This window comes from Macrotis lagotis, chromosome X, assembly GCF_037893015.1.
Source record: "Macrotis lagotis isolate mMagLag1 chromosome X, bilby.v1.9.chrom.fasta, whole genome shotgun sequence".
NCBI classification, from domain to species: domain Eukaryota; kingdom Metazoa; phylum Chordata; class Mammalia; order Peramelemorphia; family Peramelidae; genus Macrotis; species Macrotis lagotis.
The window spans coordinates 60,935,507-60,959,098 of record NC_133666.1 but is presented as its reverse complement, the minus strand read 5'-3'; the positions used below and the strand labels follow the sequence as shown (position 1 = coordinate 60,959,098).

Here is a 23,592-nt window from a genome sequence, read left to right as displayed (position 1 = left end):
GCAGACTGACCATATATCATTTTCAACAATACTGTAAATTATATATAGATTATTTTTGTCCTGAAACATATATATATATATATATATATATATATATATATGAATATATGTTTCAGCAAAGAATTAATTGCCCCCTCCCCTTTTTCCTTCACAATATTCTTTGCCAGACTATTTCTTTCTTTCCTGGTGATTGAATAAATATCAATGATGAATATTTTTGGAAAGAACTGAAAATATAATGTGGCAGATTCTGCTGTAAACCAGGGTTTATTTATAAATCCAATGGCCTTGCCAAGAAAACTCCTAGTGGGGTATGAAGAGTCAGACACCACTGAACAACAACAAATATTCATATGCATCTGTATAGATGTAGCAATGATGGAAAGGTCCCCTAAAATGGAAGTTGAGGTGCATATTAATGCCCTAGCTCAGTTACTCATTGTTGTGACCTTAGTTAAATCATTTGACCTCTGTGGCCCTCAAATTTTCTCTTGTAAAATAGTAATACTAGGGATGATGTGTGCTTCTGGGAAAAGTCTAGCTTCTCAGTGTCCCAGGTATCTTGTTATGACTTTAAGTTGTAAAGTAGATGCCAATCTGTATTTGTAGGGGGAATTTATTAAGAGTTATCTATGCCAACAAAATCACAGGTTCAGTCATACATAAATGTAACATAAAATTTAAAAGATTTCCAAGGAATGAATAGGAAGAAACTGAGATCCGGGATTTACATAAGTGAGTTGAACATGCAACAACAACAAGAAGGGCAACTAGAAGGCAAGAAATCTAAAAAATCCAATTAGAAGCAAAAATAGGGGCGGCTAAGTGGAGCAGTGAATAGAGCACTGGTCCTAGAGTCAGGAGTACCTGAGTTCAAGTCTGGCCTCAGACACACTTAATAATTACCTATCTCCATGGCCTTGTGCAAGCCACTTAACCCCACTGCCTTGCAAAAATTAAAAAAAAAAAACAAAGAAAGAAACAAAAATAGACATTCTGAAAAGCCAAAAACAGATGTGAGGACTGATAATGACCTCCAAAATGAACTGATAATAATATTCGAATCTGATTTTTAAAACCTCAAAGAATAGGCAAACTATTAATTGGATAAAAAACAAAGGAAAAATAATTTATAAAAATAAAACAATGACATGGAAAGAGAAAATAAAAGAAACTATTACAAAGTATTCTGCTTAATTATGTGCCGAAACAAATAATTTAAATATAATGGATGAATATTTACAAAAATATAAAATATACAGATTAACAGAATAACAATGAATTTAAATAACTCATGGAAAAAGAAATTGACTAAGTCATAAAATTACCCCTATAGAAAAAAAACATACCTAGATTAATATGCAAGTATATTCTAACACTCAATTAATAATTAGCTCCAATATTACAGAAATTATTGTAGAACTAGAGAATAAGGTTTTCCTACCAAACTCCTCCTATGAGGCAAATATCATCTTGATGTTCAAAACAGGGAGGGATAAAGTAGAGGAAATAAATTAAGGCATCTTAAGAAAACAAATAGGAAAATGACAAAATATTAATAGATATAGCCAATGTATGGATTTCTTTTTGCTTAATTATATTAATTTGTTATAAGAAAGAGCTTCTAGAACAGGAAACAAGTTGAGGGACGGGGGGTTGGTAGGTAGTGACAGGATGCCAAAAAAAAGAAAAAATAAAGAAGGGTAAAATAACATTTTTAAAATACACTGAAGAGACCAGAGGGATACTTAGGAGACAGGCTCAAGCAAGGCAGTTTTCTTACTATAGTGTTAAATTCAACATACACAAAAAAGTTAACGGTTACATATACAATTCTGTTTTCCATTCTTCTATATTGAAATTCTCATATTTGTTGATATTAAGTTCAAAATAAAAAAATAAAATTTAAACAAACTAAAAAACTATCTGGACCTGTTAAAATGCCTATGCACTATCTTCTTCTGTACCTTCAAAGAAGTTGTGCTGGAAAGACAATAAGGCTTTTAAAAGTGAATCTCTTTCTGAAAAAAAAATCTGCTAAACAATAGCAAATGTATTCATCTCAATTCTTTTCACAGCTTCTGTCAGTGCAAATGTTAATAGACAACATAGTCACCAGAATTACTGTCATAATTCCACTGAGGTTCAGCTAATTCTCTTCAAGTCCACTTCATTAGGAAGATAAAGATATATATTTTTAAAGTCAAATACTGATTTAACAAGTGTAGATTTGAATAAATTATGCTCTCCTCATATTTACAAAACTTAAAGTGAATTTCTTCATAATTCATTACCAGAAAACTAGAAGATGTCTTTAGGAAATTAAACTTCTTTGCAGCAATATTGTCAAGATGAACAGTTTTCCATTTCAGACCAAGAATGAAGACTAATAGACAGGCATGAATTCTTTCAATCATCTGTAAATGTAAGCTTAACTCTAATAAATTCATCAATTATAGCATTTTACAACTCAAGTGAGTTCTAGCTATGCCACTACTTTTTGATGAAGAAGAAAACATTTCAACCTTTATTAGTGCCTTTCCAGCCTAGCTGGACCTATAGGGTGAACTATAATTTACTTTGCCTAATAAATAATACTTTGCTAATTCTTTAAAGTATATTTAATGTAGTAAATCCTTGCTTCTGAACCAAGGCACCTGGGAAAATATTTTATCTATCTATAGTCAATTTCCATATTTATCACAAGCATTAAATCTATTGCCATGGATCAATGGCCCATAAAAGTGTGGAAGTGCTATGTCATTCAGGACAACTACTAAAGGGTGAAGGTGAGATGTTTCCTAAGCAAAAATGTGAATTCTAAAACATTATTCTAGAAATATGTTTGAAATCATGAATCTAATGAGTCTGCAAACTTCAGTACATTAGAGATGTTAATTTTTTAGGCATCAGTTCAGAAAAATTCAACACTTTACTGCCTAATTTACTAAAGTGATCACTATTTATTTGTACTGATAAGAGGGAAAAAAGCAAAGATACTAACCACAAATTCTATAGTGAGATTTTAGCTTAACTTATGATAATCTAAGTTGCATGTTTATTATTATTCTCCAGTGCTGAAACATCAAAAGAGGTTAACTCCTGAGCATTATTTTTCCTTAAGCTGTTCCCTTTTCTGTCCCAAACAAATACACAAGTATCATCCCTTCCTGGAAAAAAGATGGGATTTCCTCCACCCAACAGTGCACCCCTCCCAAACCTAATAATAAACTCTAAATCTCAACATCTAGAAGATGTGGGGAAAAAAATACATAGCTGCAAGGTCTGGTATGTCAAATTCAAATGTATATTTATAAATATCACATTTATAAATCATCTATATATATAATATATACATACTTATATACATACATATATACATGTGTGTATGTTTTATAGTAAGGCAGTATGGCATGACTAATAAATTGCTGAGCTAGGAGTCAAGAAGACCTAGATTCAAATGTGACTTCTGGTACTATCTATGTAATTCCTGGGCAAGTCATTTAATGTCGATGGTCCTTGATTAGCTTGCTTGAATTTCTCTAAGTCATAGATGAGTTCGTGAATATCTATAGGTGTATGGTGTTCTCATGCAAGGAAGCTTCCCAAATACAGCTACTTCACATATTCAACTGAATATGTATGTGTGTGTGTGTGTGTGTGTGTGTGTGTGTGAGAGAGAGAGAGAGAGAGAGAGAGAGAGAGAGAGAGAGAGCACACAAATGGACACTGTTCTGAAAATCTTTGATAGATTTTCCTAAAACTATGCAACAATTTTTTTTTCCTCCATAAGTATCTTTTTTCCCTCTTTTGCCACAGATAAATGTACATCACACAGAGTATATAAGGCTAGGGAGGAATGATGCATGACTTTTGTTGACACTAAGGAAAAATGCATATTTAATTTCAAAGGACCCATGATGCAAAAGTGCTATCATTTGCTCTCATGCTAACTGCTCTATGTGCAGATGATTGTTTTTTCATCTTATTTTTCTTGGGAGTTTTTGTATACCTTCTTTTTGATATATTTTCTTTAGCAACATAGCTAATAAGGAAATATTTTGCATGACTTTACATGCATAATGGTTCTCATTTTGTTTACCTTCTCAAGGGGTGAGGGATGGATAGAAGAAAATTTGGAATTCAAAAATATTTTAAATGAATGTCAATTTTTACATGTAATTGGGGAAAATATAATAGAAAAATTGAAAATATATTTTAAAATTTGAAAAGAAAAAAAGTTGTGTTCAGAGTGAACCATGAGAGTCTCCTCAAAATGTTTATTGGACAGAAAAAATATATATATATGCAGTATTTAGTAATGATATTTTACTGGTTGATTATTTCCTCCACTTGTTCTGTCTGAGTCAGACCAAAGTTATTTCTACCATAGGTTAAACTTCAGCAAGATATATGTAGAGAGATCCATTTTTCACTGACATTCATGCATGCATTTTAATAAAGATAAATTCATTCAACTGATAGTTTATTCAATACAGAGATTTCAACTGGTTCACTAAGTAACCTGAATGCATTCTCTATAGTGTGATACTATTAAAATATGATAGGTTATTTATAGAGGACAGTTTTTAATTTTAACCATTAGGTTTAATGGATCGAAGAGGAAATATTCACAATTCACTCCCCTATCAGAAAGTACCCTAATAAAGATAATTAATCATATTTTCATAGCACCCATAGTTACATTAGGAATTTAATGCATTTATCAATACTGGAGGAATATTCTCTTTAGGAATAAGTCTTCCTGATGCTCTTGTTTGTATATGCCATTGTGTTGAATCCATCGAGTTTTAGTCTATAGCATTGAAGAGCCTACTAATGCAGCTCCCGTGAACACTTAGACTTTAGTCTGAGTCTCAACGTAGGAAGAAACAAGAGGATGGAGAAGTTCTATTCTTAAGTGTAAGATATATAACAGGATAATAACTCATGGAGATGGTCCATCAGTATTTATCTTTGACCAGCACTGCAGATGGACAATGAACCTAGAACTGAATTGAAGAAAGAAGCTGAATTTCATTTGAAAAATAGCAGTTTTTAATGACCTGAAGTTTTCCCTGAAAGGGGGAATACCTTTTTAATACGTGTTCTCTTGGTCATACAATATAACTACAAAAAAGGGTATACCTCAAACGATAAAGAATCAAATTGGTGTCATCCAAAACACATTGGAGAGAAGCAATGTAGACAAAAAAGTGGTAGAATATAAAGTTCATTGGATTTGGAAGTCCCAAGAAACTAGTGTTTGTATCATACCTCAAACATTTACTAGTTTTGTGACTAGCTGTATGAAGTTGTCATTTAACCTCTGTCTACCTTAGTTTCCTCATCTGTAAAATGGAGATGAAAATAATAGCACCTATTTCCCAGGGTTGATTAAATGAACTAGTATTTATGAAGCATTTTGCAAATCTTAAAGCACCACATAAATGGTAGCTATCATTAAGTTTCTTTATTTGTCCAATTCTCTTTTCCTCATTTTTCAAAATCAGGACAAATATAACTATACCTCTAGTGCCTACCTTCCAGGGAGCACAATATAAATGCTTCAACCCTTGAAACATTTTATAGCAGTATATAATCACTACTATATAATAAAAAATTGTGCAGGTATATAATAAATCATTTAAGAGGAAAACCTACAACTGGAAGAGAAGGTAGGTCAGGAATGTAGGGAGAATAATGGAGAAAATATAAAAATAAAACCTGTGCATTTCACTAGTGCCTTTCTATTATCAAGATATTCAAAGGAAGTTTCCAAGAATATTGGTGAAGACCCCAGTGGAAGATATATAGGAGGGAAACTTGGACAGAAGGATCAGGGCAAGATTAGAAATCTTGAATAAGTGGTTAATCTGAACCATAGGAGAGCACATCTATGACAGTGATAGCATAAATTCCTTGAAATATCCATCATTAAAACATGTTAATTCTCACAACTATAGTGTCATATTCTCCAGTATTAAAATGATTAGGTTAATTTGAGAGTTGTAAGATTGCCTTAAAAGCTCTTCATTTTTCTTTGCATGTGAAGAGAGGTTCAAAGTCATGACAATCAAATAACAAGTCAGTTGATATTCAATGTACAACAGCACAACATAACAATTCCTTTTTGTTGAAAGTATGTTTAGAATACCACATTTTAGATTTTTAATGTGAAAAAGTAGGAAAAGTCAGATCATATCCCGTGGCTTAAAAAAAAAAAAAACACCTAAAATGGTTTATACAGTATCCTGTTAAAAACTGGACAAAAGATCATGACCAAACCACAAAACTATTCTAGGTAGAGAAGAACCAATGAACCAATTCGGAACTATTAGAAGAAAAAAAGAACCCCAACTTTCATTTAGTTTTCATAACTTGTAGTCCATATCCATCTCTGTGTTTGAAGAAGTCGACTTCCAAAAGTATGTTATGCCAAGGCAGAACAGTAACCAAACGAAAACCAAGTAGCATTACTTCCTTTTTTTCCTCTATATTTGAAGCCAAGGGAAAATACAGAGTGTCCCAAAAGTCTTAGTGCAGTTTTATGCTTTAATATCTTAAAACTGCACTAAGACTTTTGGGACACCCTGTTAGACTCAGTCCTGAGCTTGAAATTTTAGGAATAACTGATACATAATGCTGCATAGTCTACAAAGGGCTTTTTTCAAAACAATCTGCAAGGTAGGTAATAAAAAGGTTATTAACCTTATTAAGCAGGTGAAGAAATCAAGGCTGAGAGAGTAAATCACTTACCCAAGGTCACATACATCACATGTTGGAGTTTGGACTTATACTTCAGTCTTCAAGTGTCCAATTCATTCATTTTACCAGAGGAAAAAAAATCCTGCCCTTCTTCCTAGCAATGCTTTTTTTTTTTTTTTTTTAATACGACACTACATTCCTTCTAGTCATTAGAGATCATAGCTTTGGTCTTCTTTGACTCTAGTCATTCCCTTATCCCAAATGGTTTCCAAGTTCCTTGGACTGCACTAAATTAAATTTGAAATATTTATTTATTAAGTGTATAATTATGTGCAAGGTCCTATACTAGGCAATGTGTATGTGAAGAAAATAAACAAACCCAGTAGCTTCTGCCCTCAAGGAAATTATATCCTAGAAAAACAATATAGGTACAGATAAGGAAAGAGTTGAAGAAAAGCTTCATGGAACCTTAGCTGAGCTTAAAAATTTGCTAGAAAGACAAGGCTGAGGGGTAAACAAGGAGTACATTCCATACATAAGGGATATGTTGTACCCAGAAACCAAATCTTCTAGTTTCTAGCTTGCCTTATCCCTTGGATACCACTTGAGCTGCTACTATGTTACTTCAGGCCATTATTATTATCTCTTGCTTCAACCACTACAATGGCCTCCTAATATATCTTTCAGACACTAATCTCTTCTCTCCAATTCATCCTTTGCAATACCTTCAAAATAATAGTCATGTAAGATGAGAGGTGGAAGATAGGAGATAAGGACACAGTCATGGATGGGGAAAGGATTTCTGAAGGTAGAGGACACAAAGACATAGATTAAAGGCAAACCAAGATTTAGAGAATGAAAGGTGGGCTAGCTTAAGAGAATGGTAGAAGAGTATAGTAACACGCTACAACCTAATGGAGAAGGGAATGGGATATAGATTGTAGAAGGAGCAGTCTTTGAAAAGAGGAAATCTATTGAGCAGAAGTAAAGAATAATTGTGGAAATGGAATGTTTGTGAGGGAGAAGGGAAAAGGTCGAAATTGTAGATGTGACAGAGAACCTCTTTTCTTCTTGATCTCAATTAGTTCAATTCACTCAATAAAAATCAATAAATGCAACAAAGCAATTAAGGTAAGAAAAATGTAAGCCATGATTTTGGTAGGGCTTCAATTAAATCTTTATTTCAAAAGTGAATATTTAGAAAAATTAGGTTGAGCCAGCAAGAACTGCTTCAGCAGAGAACTAGAAACACTGGCAAGCCTCTGTGATGCTTGGAATGTAATCAGAGAGAAGGTAGTTGGAATGGGATAGGTCTAAGGTACAAATGTCTCCCTTGTAAATGAACTCTTAAAAATTAAATGCACATGTTTCAAATGGCAAATATTCAATAGAGAATTATATATGAGTCGCTGTAAAGGCTGAATTCTCTTGTAGTCAGGTAACATTATAATGGTCACATATGCATTTATAATGAGAGTTTAAGATCTTATTTCTTAGCAGAGACTTAGAATGTCAAGTACAATTCACTCTGGATTATTACAGCTTGGTTTGTGTAAAATGCTGCTAGCTTTGTAGCTCTATTTCTGTAGCTATATTATAGGATTATATGGATTTTATGATGGCTCTTTGGAAAAATGGAAAACTGCTCTAAGCTTAATTGATAAATTGGATATTCATGGATGAATGAAAAGGGGAGTAGGAGAGGATCGCTTTCATTCCTCTCTTCCAATATACAGTGAATATCAACTAATAAACATAATTTATAATGTGAATTTCTTTCTCTGTGCTGTAATACACAGATGTCTCTAGAGCTGCCGAGTAGGAAAAATTACCTCGTTGAATTACCTCCTTGAATTTCATTTTATTTGGATTCTGGCTAACTAAGAGATGGAGGTCTAGCCATTGGTAGGGTATTTAGATGCCCATTAGGAGTTTCAGAACATAGACCAGTAAGCTCTTTAGTCATTGAGTTTCAAGAAAATAAGTAGCCTCTATTCCATGAGAATGTACCAATAATGATCATGGTGTTATAACACTGATACTGTCATCAGAACACATTAATGCTATCATGTAGTAGGCAAAGGAATGTATCCATTCTGTAGATCATAGAGCAAGAAATGGAGAGAGAGAGAGAAGCTACGATGTCTTTATCTGCTCTAATCACAAAGGCCTATTACGTAGAACAAATACCTAACACAGTGTTCCATGGAAGAACACAATCTAATAGGCTAATAGGCAGCAGATGGGGTAAGCAATGTTTTGGGTTTGACTTCCTCTTCTCTTCACTCACATGGCACCATGAACGCCTGAGTCCAGGCTCTCATCACCTCTCAGCCAGACTACTGTAATAGACTGCTCCCTGGTTTTTCTGATTCAAATCTCTCCTCTCTGAGCTATGGACTACAAAGCTATTCATTTGAAATTCCTAAAGTACAGATAATACTATGGTACTCCATAGGACAAGAAACTTCAGTGGCTCCCCATTTCCACTAGAATGACATTCAAACTCCTTAGTCCTTTCAAGTGTTTCATTATGTGACTAAGGTTTATAGTTCCGACTTACGCACTAAAAATCCCAGACAAAGAGGCCTATTTGGTACCTCACAGACATGATTCTCCATCTCTCAACCACATGCATGTCTCTCAGGCTTGGAGAGCTCCCTCCCTTTCCTCTTTAGAACCTGTGAAGGCTCAGATTAGGTACTACTTCCCTTCCAGACCCTTATTCTGCATTGGAAAGACTCCCGAAAGTTACTTTTTATTTCCTTTGTATATATTTTGTATTTATTGATCTGTACAGCTTGATGGAGACAGAACTTGCCTTGGACCCAGAATAAAAGAAAACAAAAACCTGAATTAATACCCTGCCTCTTACTTAGACTGGCTGAGTGAACCTATGGGACTCTTAATCTCACAGATCTTAAAGATTTTGAGCAGTTCTCTAGGATGATAGGTTGTAGAGAAAGGGTAAAACTGAATGCACTTATTCACTCCTCAATGGAAGGGATGTTTCCTTTTTGTCTCTGTATCCCTAATGTTAAATAAGTACCTAATATCTAGTTGGTGCATAATAATGGCTTAATGAATGAATGATTCTCATTTTTTAGGGTAGGCTTTGTCCTCAGTTTTTAGGAACTTATTGGGGAAGAATTCTCACTTTGAAGGACACTTTATGTTCAGTAAATTAAGGATCACAATTAAATGGAGCTAAGAGGGGTAGATGAGAATCTGAACTTTTACCAGTTTGTACTATGATCTTCCCAAATTATTTTTTCATTCATTTAGAAAAAATAAAACATATATGTGTATGTCCTTTTTAAAAATCTAATGCATGTCTTTTTAAAAATCTAATGCATGTCTATCTAATGATGTCTATTTAAAGGACTTTGCACATGTTAAATAACAATAAATAGAACAAATCTCAGATGGGCAAAGGGTTGATTATCTATATCCCACTAATTGTGCTTGTGCAGACATAAATATATAGATACAGATATCTTCAATTTTCTGCATAAATTCATCCCTCTATGTGTCCACATACACAAATAAAATGGGAAGTATGGGAATTACCCAATCCTCTTCTTTTGTTTTTATACATCTTTGATGACACAATTGTTGGAGGAGTCATGAATGATTTAGCAGGGGTGACTGATACTAAGGATGAAGACAACTGAAGCATTGGTCTCATTTCCCAGTTTGGGTTACCCATTAGATTATAAACCACTGAGGACAGGGACTATCTTTTGCCTCTTTTTTGTTTTCCCAATATCCAGCACACAGTAAGCAACTTAATAAATGTATTTTGGTTAATTGATCAGTGGCATATTTTGTTTTCAAAGATGCTTATTCCCATCATAGGTAGTATTCTTTTCAGAAAAAATTCAAATTCTTAGAATACATGACCAAGAATTGAAAAACTGGAAAATAGATTTCTCTAGACAAAGTAAAAGAAAACTAGTGGGAGGTAGTTGTAATCACTACAAACAGCAACAACCAAAAAAACCTTTCCTAACAATTTGCAGTTATGCTAAGAAACTGATTAATACATTCATACCCTTTTACCCTATCATTCTACTGTGAGGTCTTTTTCTTAATGGCATCAATAACAACTTTTCTTAAAGTCTCCATAAACACCAACATATTTATACCAATATTTCTTTGTAGAAACAAAGAACTGGAAACAAAGTTTGCCCATTGATGGAGAAAGAGTCAAAATTTGCAATACATGAATAGATTGGGATATTACTGTGCTGTAAATAAAAAGTTAATGAATATGATTACAGAGAAGAATTACATGAACTGATTCAGAATGAAATAAACAGTACCAGGAAAACAACATACACGATTACTATAATAATGTAAACGCAATGGAACAACAGCAGTAATCAAAACTCAATGGTGTGAAACTTTAATGACCAACACTGGATTCAAAGAAGAGCTATGCCTTTACTTTTCAGACATTGGAAATTCCTGGAAAACTGAATATAACAGAATGCTTTGATATATTGGTTAGCTTTGCTGAATTGTTTTTACCACCATTTTATATTTTATATTAATGAATAACTTCCTGGGAGGAAAAGAGACAAAGGAGACCTTGATAAATGTGGGTGATATAAAAATGAAATATATCAATATATTATTTTTAAATAATTAAAAAACATTGTTCTAAGTTCCTAAAAGAAAGAAAGACAATGATCTCAACTTCTTTAAGAGTATTATATTTCCTTATAAAAATTATATCCCTCCACCCTCAGGTAGCTTTAAGAAAATTTCCATGTATTTTATGAGAGAAATATAGCTATTTTTGATACAAAATTATTTCATCTAATGATATTTGAGCGAATATAGTAGCAAAGAATGGCCTTTTCACTAGTGATGTATTCCTTATTTTGTTAGTCTTTGGGCACTCCTTAAACATTCCAGATTGAAACTGAATTTTCCCAGCTTACCACAGTTTCTTTTGCCCTCTCTTTATTTTCTCCCATCTTTGTTTTTGATTCTTGTTTTTAGGCTTGAGGGCAGATGAAAATTGATGTAAAGGTCACCCTCATTATAGGAAACAAAATTAAGCACTACCTAAGTCTCAAAAGTGGGCCACATTGTTCTAATTATTTCACCAGCAAGTTTATTTTGCTTTGAAGGATAGAAAAGTGAAATGGATTTCTTTATTTCCCTATTCTCCCTCTAGGGAGAAAAAAAGTAGCTGCTAAAGGTAATGAGAGACTGGACCCATTCCACTGCACTGCCTGCCACACAAACAAACTGATTAATAAAAATGTACCACATAAACAATTTGTTTAAAATAGGTGGACATTTAGTAAACCTAGTTTCAACACTGGACTCAGGTCCAAATACAACCATTTTAAAGCTGCAAGAAACCTTTAGTTGCCTCTGGGCCTAATTCCTTCATTGTATAGATAAGGAAACTGAGTCCCAGAGTAACAAATGATAACCAAAATCATACAGCTAGTAAATATCTGAGCTAAGTAATATTTGAACCCAGGTTTTCTTCATTCCAGTCTTCCTTGTCAAAAGATTACATAAGGTAGTTGAACTAGCATTCAAGTTAAGTTGCTACTTTGAGAAAGCAAACAAGTATCATAGTTACATGTAAGTAACCATGATACTTTCACTAGACTTCAATGTAGGAAATAGAGACTGGTACTGTGATTTCATTGGCATAGGGAAACTAAGGTGTGCAGGAGAGCATATGTTCTGTAATTTATAGTTCTAGGGAGTTGTCTGGTTCACCAAAAGAAGAAATGAGTTGTCTAGGGTCACAAAGCCAGTATATATCAAATAGGACGTGAATCTTGGTTTTAAGGCTGGATCTCCACTACTTAATGCAGATGCCAAGTAGAATTTTATTATTTATATAACATAATCAACATATAATGAAATGGAACACAGGGCACATCTATTCTCTTCAGTGGAGTCAAATCTCAGTTAACTTGCATGCAGTTAAGCAAAACCATCTAGTAAACAACACCATAATAAATCTAGAAATTATAGAAAATGGTGAGAATTCATTATTTATAGTCAAAAACTGTTTCTTTGAAGTCTTCAGAAAAAAAGGCATTGGAATCTGATTTGAAAGATTAAATGAAATACTATATATATTTATATAAGTATATACATATTTGTATTTATTTGTATAAAGAGAGAGACAGAAAGACAGAGACAGACATAAGGAAAGATTAAGGGGGAGAGATCAAAGGGAAAGATGAAGGAAAGAAAATAAGTCAGTCTAAGTCTATACAAAAAAGAAGATGCAATGAGTATTTTTTTGCCTGCGGAGGTGGAAATTGAATTAACCAGGAGTTGTACTTAATCCATTTACATTTCTTTCCCCTTGAATTGCTAATATTTCTAGTTTCTATCTGTGGGTTTTTGGTATAGAAGAAAAGTTTTGACCAGAGGGAAAGTCTTGGTATATTGTTTATTTTAACACAAATCAAATTTTATTTTTAAACGACTTCATCAGTTTTCATGTACCTACTTTGTTCTTTCTACATGAACAAAATTTAGGGGAAAGACTGGTATCATTTCCACTAAGTTAATTTCTGTCATGCTGAAAAATCAAGGACCAGTTCCATTGTACATTTTTAGAAGGCTTCTTTGAAAGTGTAATGATTCCATGAATAAATGGCCTAGTTCTTAAATTGATTTTTTTTGGTGGCTGATAAAGTACTATACAGGTCTTCTCTCCTAAGGTTGCTCTTACCTAAACTGTTTCTTAATAATATTGTTGGTTCCAGCTACTTCTACTGTCATACATTCAAATATTCCAAAAGTATTGATTTGATTGTCTAACAATACATGGCTGTTTCTGTTCAGCCCTTTACCTGGTGCTCTTTTAGCTAACGTTGAATTGTGGGACTAAGTGGGGATGTTAATGCAATAAGATTACAGAGTGGTAAGGATGTCCCTAAACCAGAGCTACTAATTTTGTTCAGCTAATTTTGAAAACCATCAAGTCATAGTGGATAGAGAGAGCTAGCCATGAGTTCAAGTCCTTCCTATTGTTAGACTGACTGACAACCCTGGCTATATGACCTGGGCAAGTCATTTAACCCTAAGCAATTCCCTAAGGGTATAAGTTGGAAAGAAGATGCTCAAGAGTATTGGTAGAGGTCGCTATATCATTGAAATCACAGGTTTGTCCCCTATCCCATACCACACTCACAGAAACACACACACACAAAGTAAAAAACTGTGAATTTGCACATCTGAATAAAACATTAGGAATCAGATTGCTAATTAAATCCACTGGACTGCCATCTTGACTCCCTAGCCATTTAATTGCATTAATAGGTCAAATCCTGCAATTTTTGAGCTGAGTCCCAAGAGAAGTAAAAATGGTTTGCCCAAGACTGCACAGCTCCTTAACTGGCACAACTGGGACTCACTCCAGTCTTTAGATGACGTTTCAGTGGAAATCTCAAAAGTCAGGAATACAATTGTTCTATCTAAATTCTAGCTATTTTAAGTTGTAAGACCTGTGCCTTCAGAATAGAAAAACAAAACAATCAACTTTAATCCACCATCTAAAACCAAGTGGGTAAAAAAAGTTCTCTCATTTTCAAATTTTAAGCCCTAAAATAGAGAATTACTAGAAAAATCAAAGTACCAGTTGATCTAAGTATAATTTTCTTCTACTCCTAACCCTACCCCTCTCCTTCCCTCCCCCTCCCCCCAAAAAAGAAAAGAGAAGAAAAAGAGAAAAAGTAAAAGAAGAGGAGGCAGGGAAAAGGGGAAGTAAGAAAGAGAAAAGGGAAAATGGGGAAGGGGAAGGAATAAAAGGAAAAGAGGAGGAAATGAGGAATGAAGGATACTAAGCTAGGAATTGCAGAGGATCAGTTTACACCAAATAAGAGCAAGAACAGGAACTTTTTATTGTTCACATGAATAATAAATACAAGCATAGATGAATGAAGCCAGACCAATTACCAGAAAGAAGCATTAGTCAAACCTATTGTCAAAGATAGGGTGGGGAGGTACTTTACACAATTAGTATTAGGTGCTCTAATGGCCTCAGGGTTTTGTCTTGTTTTCTTTTCTTTTCCTGAAATCCATAAATTTATCAATTTCTGTGAGGGTTCTATGGTATGGAGAATCCAGAGGTTTTCCTAAATTCATCTGGTTTAGAGGGAGTTTGACTTCAGTGATTGAGATGGCATTCCCTGATCTAATCTCATAGATATCAAAATGGAGTCTGAGATAAGCTAGGGTTTTTAAAAATAATGTAAAATAACATCTAACTTGAAGTTTCTCTTCAGTAAAATAGCACATTGAAAGCGTGTTAGTCATAGCAAATTTTTCTATGACTCCTAAAATAAATATTATTTTTTTCTTTAAGGGAGTAAAATATTAATAGAAGATACAAAATGACTGGTTATATAAGTGCAGTATAACTTGGCTTTAAGGTTTTCTTTTCATAAAAACAAAATGTAATCTGAAGATATCACTTATGCCCATGAGAAAAGTTATTGAAAGCAAGGAATGTACTCTTTATTGGGAGAATGATCAAAAATGGTTGAAGAGCATTACATGTAATTTCCAAGGGTTTTTGATGTGTTGGTTAGTTTTGTAAAAACTATTTTCCTCCTCCTGTTATTCTTTGCTACAAAGGATGTCTGGAGAGGGGGGTTATAATGCATTAGGAAATGTACTTGAGAGAAGAGCAAAATAAATCAACAAAAAGATTTTTTTTTTTAAAGACATCAAACCCAGGGGCACCTCAGTGGATAGAGCACCAGCCCTGGAGTCAGGAGTACCTGAGTTCAAATCCTCCCTCTGACACTTAGTTATTACCCAGCTGTGTGGCCTTGGGCAAGCCACTCAACCCCATTGCCTTGCAAAAAAAAAAAAAAAAAAAACTAAAAAAAAAGATTTTAAACCCAACAAGGGCAACTACCTGGAAAACTTGCTCAAAGTTTCTCATCTCTTCAACAAATTATTGTACCCAAAATGTTTTTAACATGTTTTTAATAGAACTTCTTTGTTCCTCCCTATATAATTTCCACTGCCATCTTGCCCCGATTAGTCATATGGCCCCATACATAGAGACCATTGAAGCCAGTCTCAGAACAAACTCTGGTGCCAGCAATATCAAACAGAATGGACATAGGCAGATGTGTGACCAAGGCCAAGTGCTATTTGGTTTGTTTTGACTTCACCCTTAACTGATTTTATTCAAGCTTTACTATGCTTAAAGGTTATGCTATGAGGTTCCAGAATATTTCTTTCAAGCCTACATCAACCCAGTGTATTTTGGGGGGAGGGGATTAAGCAATATGTAATAAGGAAAGAGGCCTGGGATTCCAAAACCACTCACATGCGGTGTAACAAGTTACTTCCTTTCTCTGGGTTCCCACCTCTTAATCTATTGCATGAAAGGATTGGACAGAATTTCTAGATTTTTTTTTCCATCCCCAACTTTTCTAAATGAATTTTGCTGAAATACTATTGATAATAGTTTATGTTGGAACCAAGCTATTCTGTGATTCCATAAACCTTGATGCTAGAAGATATATTTTTACATTTATTTAGACTCAAGTTCTCATGGCACAACTAAGGTATGGAAATTCAACAATTCCAAAAGTAACACTTAGATAAATAAGAAAATCAATATATGGATTTAGGTCTTAATACACCATTAATTACTAACCGAGATAGTAATATTGATAGCGAGGAGACATTTGAAGAAAAGGAATTAGAAATTAGAAAATTCTAAGGAAGTAAACCCACTCTTACTTTTGATCTGCAGAATATTCTGATTATGTCCATCGACTGATGATAGTGCAAGTGGGTTCTAGGATCCATCTATCACTGGCATGTCAGTTTTAAAAGGTCCCATTTACTCTATTTTAGCCTGTCTTAGTTCTGCTGCCAGTTTTTATTGGCACTGGTTAAATGAACATAATGCTTCCAGAAACCATACTTTTGTACTTAGTCACTTCTAACTACACTATATTACTCTTGCCATTTCAGTTTTGTTTCAAGAAAATCCTGTAATTAAAGCACAATCGAAATCAAGCAAAGGAGAGAGAACTAGACCAAGAGTCCAAGTGACAAAAAACATCTGATGCTCATTATTTTAGGAACTGTGCTAAAAGTCTAAAAATATGTTTACTTTTAGGCCATGAAAATCATAAACTTGACATATATCTAATTTTCATCCCTAAGGAGTGTTAACCAATAGTCTCCTGAAAGTAAATGGTTTAAAATTTCCATCTGCAAGACAATGAGCATCAATTATCTGGACTTTCTTTCCATTGCAACTAGATCCTTTTAAGGTCCACTTTCCCAGAATCCAGTTCCCTGAGGCTAAGATGAGAACATTCAAAATTATAATTAAATTAGAAATCAGAGTATGTCTCTTTATTTTTTTGGAAAGCTGTAAACCAGGAGCCATAGCACTGCTCCAGAAACTGAGGATTCATCTTTTAGAACAATTTTATATACATATATATGTACATATATACATATATATGTACATATATACTACCTCTGCATGTTACTGTGTCTAATAACCTGTTTAAATTCTAACATTTTAGTTTTCCCTTCAGGGATGATTGCTTAAACTGAAATTACAAAATCACAGGAAAGTGGGTTTTGGAAGGGACTTCAGAAGTCATCAAGTTTAAATTATGACACAAGAAAACCCCAATATGACACTTTGAACAGTTTCATTGTTAGCAAATTTCTTTTAAGGAAAATTTGTAAGGAAAGTTGTTTTCCTAACATTTAGACTAAATCTGGCTATTTGCATCTTCTACTCCTTGCTTGTTCTCATGCCCTGTAAGATCGAATAGAGTAAATCTAATTCCTCTTACACATGAAAGCCTTCCAAACACTAGAATAAAGATCTCATGCTCCCCCTTACTTAAAAAATAGTACTATTAGCAATATTATGTGAAATATATGGATGGATATGTTATATATGCCATATTTATCCTCTTTAAATTTTTCCTTATTGTCCTCTAAATATCGATGAAAATGAATAAGAATCCCCTCATCATTCATTTTGTAAGGGGATACAATAATAATGTGGGGAAATGATGAGGTTCATTTCATCACTATTTGCTCCAGAGATGCTTTTTAGAGACTCTAACTAGGAAGATTTTACATTCTAATTGTCTTATTCAACTACAAAAAGAATTCATTTTATCCATTTGTATAATCATTCATTGAACATTAAATATAAAGAATAATAATAGCAGGAAATAATTTGTCCTAGGACTCTATCTGAACTCTGTCATAAAAGTGTAAGTAAGATAAAAGGAAAGAAGAGATACTGCTGCTATTAATAATAATAATAATAATAATAACAATAACAATAACAACAAAGTCTAGATTTCAGGGAGATACTGGACCTTTCAGATTTATGCCACTATTATTTATAATTTTTAAAATCAGATAGCAAATACCCATGCTCCAAGAACAAACCTACAAATACCTGAGAGAATCAACAGATAAACTACTGAGAAGCATATTAGCACTATATACTGAACCAGTGTCCACAAACATTCAGATAGAATATATATATATATATATATATATATATAAAATTTAAGAATAACATTTTAATTACATATCATCATACTGAACACTCAATCTCCAAACTACAGGGAATGAAGAACTTATAAAATATAGACAGACCAAGGAAAAGAAGTTAAAGTTACCTAGGAAAACTAGGAGATACATATCATCCCAGTCCTGTCTGCTACAGTTCCAAAGATGGTTTCAGGGAGGCCTTAGGAATTGAGTTTAAATCATAATACTGGCTTTTGATTAAACAAAACTGGTTGTCTACCAGTCTACCTGGTCAATATTCCACAGAATATTAATATGATAGAACAAGAACAGGATAGTGAGTTGTCATCAGATTCTCTAAACGATCAAAAAGATAAGAAAATGTGGTAATAATGATGATAATATTAAATATGTAGAAAGACATAATTGGGCAGTTAGAAGCTCACTGTCCTTTGTTAAATTCTATATATCAGATGCTCAATAACCTTAAATCCCTGTACTACATGCACAAACTGTAGAATATGTCTTAGAATTCAACAGATAAACTCTTCTGGAGCCAACATATCATTATGAACAGAACTGTTGTCCACAACCATCTAGACATAATATCAATGCTTAAAAATCTGAGCAAGTTTTTTAAAATAGATGTCACTCTACCAAATGTTCATAGTCTTCAAGCTACTTGGAATGAATAACTTCTAAAGTATAAAGATCAAGCTAAAGGAGTTCATACAATGTATAGAAATGATAAGATATATGTCATCTGCCATCCTGTCTGTTAATGGAGTAGTGATATTCATTCAATGAGTATCCAGAGAGTTTGCAACTCAGTATACTTATTCAAATACAAAAACCTTATTTTACCCACTTGCAAAATAGTTCACAGATCAGTGAATATGAAAAAATAAAGAGCAAGACATCAACTTGTCTTCTGACCTTTTCCATCTTAGCCCTTTAAAAATGAAAAATGAGATGAGTGATATGAATGATGAAAATAGAAATCACACTACATATGAATAATGTTTAAATGTGCTCTGTCATCTCATTTGAACCTTACTACAATTCTGTGTGCTTGGAGGCAATCTGTGGCACTCCTTTTCTCCAGAATACTTCCTTTGGGTGGTAGCTATGGTTGTTAATATTGTTTATATGGGCTAATAAAAAGGAGAACTGAAGTGTGATTGATTACCTTAACTGGTCTGAGCTCACTATTTTGAGCTCAAAAGTATTTTACGAATAAAACTATATTTTTAAGCCCGAAATAAAGCACTTCTCTATTTGAGTCCAGTTCCCAGGCTGTCCACCAGCAAATGGGCTGATCTCTGCATATGGGCATGTATATACACACCTATATATGTATGCGTCTATATATGGGCCCATACGCAGAAACAAGCATTTTGCAAATGGGCCTGCCAATTTGTCAATTGGCAGATGGGACTAGACCAAGTGAAGAGAAATTCTTAGTTTGGTGCTTAAAAGAGAATGAAATGCATTATAAAACAACTCTTTTGAGTTTAAAATTAGTGAGCTTGAAGCCAAGTCAATCTTTTGAGCAACTGATTTGTTCCGTCAAATTAAAAACAATTCATTTTAAAACCTTTCCTTGAATGAAAAAAGTGAAATTATTTCTTTATCAGCAATGGTTTTAAACTTATTGGTTTTCAATTTAATCAAACTTTTAAAAAAGCTTACACTTTTCTTTGAGATATCCTAAATCAAATATTTCTAGATCATCTATATTATCCTTCTGATTATTAGAGATTTTCCTTCCTCCAAGGAACTTATATTGAATTTTTTGAGTAAATATTGTATCTTGACCCAGGCAAAGAGCTCACTTTCTGTATCTGGGCTTTCATATCCTACATATACATAGGTAGATAGATGAAAGGGAAGGGTCGGGGGAGACTGGACCTGTGATTTCAATATAGGGAATTTCCCTCTCTGCAAATGCAGGTCAAGCACCTTCTAGGTAACTTCAAGCCCAAGAGTTACCTAAAACACTGACAAGTTTAATGACTTATCTAGGATCACACAACCAGTATGTCAAAGCCAGTGTCAAAATAATCCTAGCTACAAGTCATCTAAATGGTGCATAAGTTAGAGTGAAGGAAGACATTGACTTTACATCCCACCTCAAATAGCTGTGTAACCCTGGACAAATCACTTCATCTTTGTCTGCCTCAGTTTTGTCATCTGTACAAAAGGGATAATAATAACCTCCAGGGTTATGCTGAGTGTCAAATGAGATAATATTCATAAAGAGAACAATGTAGGGCACACAATGAGAGTTGCATAAATTTCCATTTAGTAGTTTTTAAGTTGTGTCCATCTCTCTGTGACCACATTTGGAGTTTTCTTGGCAGAGATACTCGAGTAGTTTGTCATTTCCTTCTCTGTTCATTTTACAGATAAGGAAAATGAGGCAGACAGGGTGAAGTGATTTGGCCAGGGTCACACAGCTAGGAAGTAGCTGAGGCTGGATTTGACAGGAATATAATGTCCTTCTGATTCCAGGGTCAATGCCCCATATTATTAAGATATTTATTAAGATCAGCTCTCTATCCACTACAGCTACTTTATATATACCTAAATTTGCATTTCTGATAAAAATTTCTTTCCTTTGTAATCTTTGTTCTTCAAGCTAAACTCTAAGGAGACAATGCTAAATGAGTAATTTGGTCAGGCCAGTGCACACAATCAGTCAAAACTACCATTTGCTTGTGGAACAAATTACCACCTTAGCATAAGATCCCTCTACAATCTGGCTCCCACCTGCCTTTCCAGACTCACTTCAGAACGCTCCCTTCATACACTCCTATTCCAGCCAAAGCAAATAGCTGAGTCTCAAATTTGACACTTTATATTCCATCTTCTTTGTCCCCAGGTCTGCATCCACTTCTCTTCATCTCCATCTCCTAGGCCCCAGGTCCCTCCGCTGCCATCTCTTACAGCCTTTCGCAGGGCTTCTCCAATTAACCCCTTTCCCTCCTCTTAACAATCTCATGTATATAGTAGATGCTTAATAAAAGTGGTGACTGTATTGAATGACTGTGTGACTAAAAAATATAACTATCTTCTGTTAGTTGAACTTCTCATTGATTCAAAAATTATTTTTCAAATGCCTACTATGTCTAAATCTCTGTAGTAAGCCCTGGAGGAATGGTAAAAATAAATATGAAATGTATTCATCTCAGCTATTAAGAAACTCACAGGGGGGGGGGCAGCTAGGTGGCACAGGGGATAGAGCACCTGCCATGGAGTCAGGAGTACCTGAGTTCAAATCCGACCTCAGACAATTAATAATTACCTATCTGTGTGGCCTTGGGCAAGCCAATTAACTCCATTGCCTGGCAAAAATCTAAAAAAAAAAGCAACTCACAATCTAGAAGTTGGGTGGCAGAGAGTTCTGGGTCTGGGGTCAGGAGGTTCATTTGGTCAATGATGTCCTCAAACTAGCTGTATGACTCTAGGTAAATCACTTAACCAATATCTGCCTCAGTTTCCTCAACTATAAGATGAGGATAATTATAACACCTCCCTCTCAGGATTGTGGTGAGGGTCAAATGAGATCATATTTGTCAAGTGCTTATTGTGGTGCCTGGTATATAGAAGAAACTTAAAAATGCTCATTTCTTTCATTCTTAGAAATAGACATGGACATATAAAATCCGAGGCAACATGGAACATCATATGAGCAAGAACTGCAGGCAAAGATGCAGAAATATGGCAGGTATGCATTCCCCATTTAGCTTTGCTTTAAACATCTTTTATTTTACTGATCAAAATTAATTGCAAAAATTCTAAGCAGCTCATTTAATCAAATACAGCCTAATCTCTGATCACTTGAACATCTAATCAGTTTCACACTTGGGCCCACTTGAGAATTATTGATTCCGATTACAACAAATACAGGTCCAGGTGATGCATATTATAATTACCACAGTTAATGTGATTACTGCATGTAAATTGATTACTATAATTAGGATGTGGTTATTTGTATGAAACAGAGAGAAATAAATTACCTGCTAGGTTTTGGGGGAAGTGAAAGACCAGCATCATTTTTTTTTAATTGAGATAGACAATATGAGACAGAGACAGACAGAGACACAAATAGAGATTCAGAGACAGACACAGAGACAGAGACACACACAGAGAGACAGAGCTATATTACATAAGCAGTTTCCAGAAATGGATAATCTAAAGTCTTCTGTTGCTTATCAGAGCAATGGGGTTTTCTCCTCCATAACCCACATGTATTTTTTGGCTGCACTGTTAGCCTAAGCAATACAAATGACAATATTTTTATAGTGTCATAAATGTGGGCAAACCTCTGGTTTTCTAAATGAAGGTATAAAAAGATTTTCGAAAGGAATGAAATAGTGCAAATTGTGATGTGTCCAAATTAGACATGACATGTTTCTCTGTCCCCACCTTCTTTTTCAAATATTTCTTTCTGGATACCCTACCCCTTTAGTAGCAAAGCATTTCCTTAAGTGTTCACAAGTTAGGAAACAATTACTTCTTAAAAACACACCCTCAGTATCAAAACTTTTGCACTTTAAAAAAAATCTTTGCTCATAGATTGATATGATATAGTTGAATTACATTTTCTACCTTTTCAGTCCCTGGATCCTTCAAATCATATTCTCTAGGTGGGACAGTGGATAGAGCACCGGCCCTAGAGTCAGGAGGACCTGAGTTCAAATGTGGCCTCAGACACTTAATAATTACCTAGCTGTGTGTCCTTGGCAAGCCACTTAACCCCATTGCCTTGCAAAAAAACATAAAACAAAAATCCCGTTGCCTTAAGTGTTTTTTTAATCACATTCTCTATTTAAAAAGCAAAGAGTAACACCGAAATTCAAGTCCAAAGACAAACTTCATTTTTAAGAGGAAAAAAAAAGGACTAAACAAATTCTTGCCTCACTAATTTCCACTCAGCTATCACATGGTAACATATATATATATATATATATATATATATATATATATATATATATATATATATGTCCCAAGTGTGAAGGGTTGTTGTTTATCCTTCATTCTTGATGGAGACCATGACATCAGGGAAGTGATGTCATGACATGAATTAGAATTAAGTGAGGGGGGGCTGTGCAAAGTCATCAGCCTCACTTTCTCCTTTAGAACCATCTGGGTCCAGGGACCAGATATGAATCCATCCCTGAGAATGTCCTTCCTGATGAAGGTAACAGATTCCAGACTATTCTTATTACTGATTCAGTGGGTTCAAAGAGGGATACTCTAGACTTTCCATTTTTAGAATTCCTGCAAAATTTTACAGGACACATCGAAAACATGCAGAAGTGACATCAGTCTCCCCAATGC

General features: G+C 34.2%; 1 protein-coding gene and 1 long non-coding RNA gene across 2 annotated transcripts in view; one reads left to right on the top strand and one right to left on the bottom strand.

Moving 5' to 3' along the window:
• The window catches only part of LOC141502154 (protocadherin-11 X-linked-like), a 550,716-nt gene that overhangs the window by 389,661 nt on the left and 137,463 nt on the right, over positions 1-23,592 (bottom strand). The gene's annotated exons all lie outside the window — the stretch shown is intronic.
• LOC141502155 (uncharacterized) overlaps positions 1-23,592 on the top strand; it is a 62,711-nt gene that overhangs the window by 10,000 nt on the left and 29,119 nt on the right. Inside the window, exon 2 of the long non-coding RNA XR_012472430.1 lies at positions 21,892-21,976. This is a non-coding gene — a long non-coding RNA (uncharacterized LOC141502155). The remainder of the gene's footprint in view (positions 1-21,891; positions 21,977-23,592) is intronic.